This window comes from Kryptolebias marmoratus, linkage group LG17, assembly GCF_001649575.2.
Source record: "Kryptolebias marmoratus isolate JLee-2015 linkage group LG17, ASM164957v2, whole genome shotgun sequence".
Taxonomy (NCBI): Eukaryota; Metazoa; Chordata; class Actinopteri; order Cyprinodontiformes; family Rivulidae; genus Kryptolebias; species Kryptolebias marmoratus.
The window spans coordinates 25,267,670-25,268,847 of record NC_051446.1 but is presented as its reverse complement, the minus strand read 5'-3'; positions in this window follow the sequence as shown (position 1 = coordinate 25,268,847).

Here is a 1,178-nt window from a genome sequence, read left to right as displayed (position 1 = left end):
AACAGGACCGGGTTTAGAGCTCCAACAGGACCAGGTTTAGAGCTCCAAACAGGACCGGGTTTAGAGCTCCTTTCACCAGAAGCTAATCAGTTTGATGCTTCTCTCCGTCAAACTGACAGAACTCATCTTATTTTGAAGCTGAAGGAGCTCCAGAGTAAATCTTTACAAAATAAAAGCTCCAGGGTTTATTTTTAATGCTCACCTCAGATCGTTGGACTGAATCTTTGTCTGAACTTTAAAAATAACTGAATTAATGTTTATTCTTAGTTTGATGACTTGTTGTCGCTCAGTTGGAACTTTTAGCTTTCAGCTGATTTGAGGAGAAAGAACCGAATCCAGAGGTTTGTCCAGCTGTTGGATCAAATCATGTTTATTATGTGTTCAAGAAATCCCCACAGAAACAGTTTACAGGGGAACGTACAGATTTACAATCATTCTTGACAGAAGTGCCAGCTTTAACCCCCCCATGGTTCAACGCCGAGGGCGCCGGGTGACCGCGGACCGGGTTCCCCTCCTTGGGTCCGCCGCCGAGCCCCCGCAGCCGGACCCGGACCCGGACCGCTCGCCCTTCATCCCAACCGTGAAAACTAACCAGGTTTCAAACTGCCAACCGTTGGAGAGAAAAACTAAGAATCAGTTCTGGGCCTCGGAAACTCGGAGATCTGTCTCGCTGCTCGGACGCTTTTGGTTCAGTCGAAGTAGAAACGCTAAAACTACAGAAAAACAACAAACATGTAGCATGTTCTCAACATGAAGCTGTGATTTCTCAGGGGGCGGGGAGGGGGGGTCCTGTCAGAACGATCTATCACCTTTAGAATCCAATTGAATCGGTGGAGAAGTCGAGCTCTGCAGACAGACTCTAATTTGACATTTTGGAGGTTTGTGCTTCCTGCTCTCGGTCAGTGGGGGAGGGGGGGAGGTAGTGTCCCCCGGAGAGCCTTCCACAACAAGAATCTGTAATTTTTCCAATAAGGAGAAGAAGAAGAATAAAGCAAACAGCATGATTCTCAGAGGACAGGAGGAACCAGGCGGGAGGTTCTCTGCCATGTTTTGCTCTGACCTGATACAGGTTAAGATGCAAAAACTGGATCTTTTACTAGGGGGGGCAAAATTAATCATCGTGGGGGGGGGGGGGCTTTTTAGTTGGATTTATAGTAAACGAGTAGGGGGGGTGACAT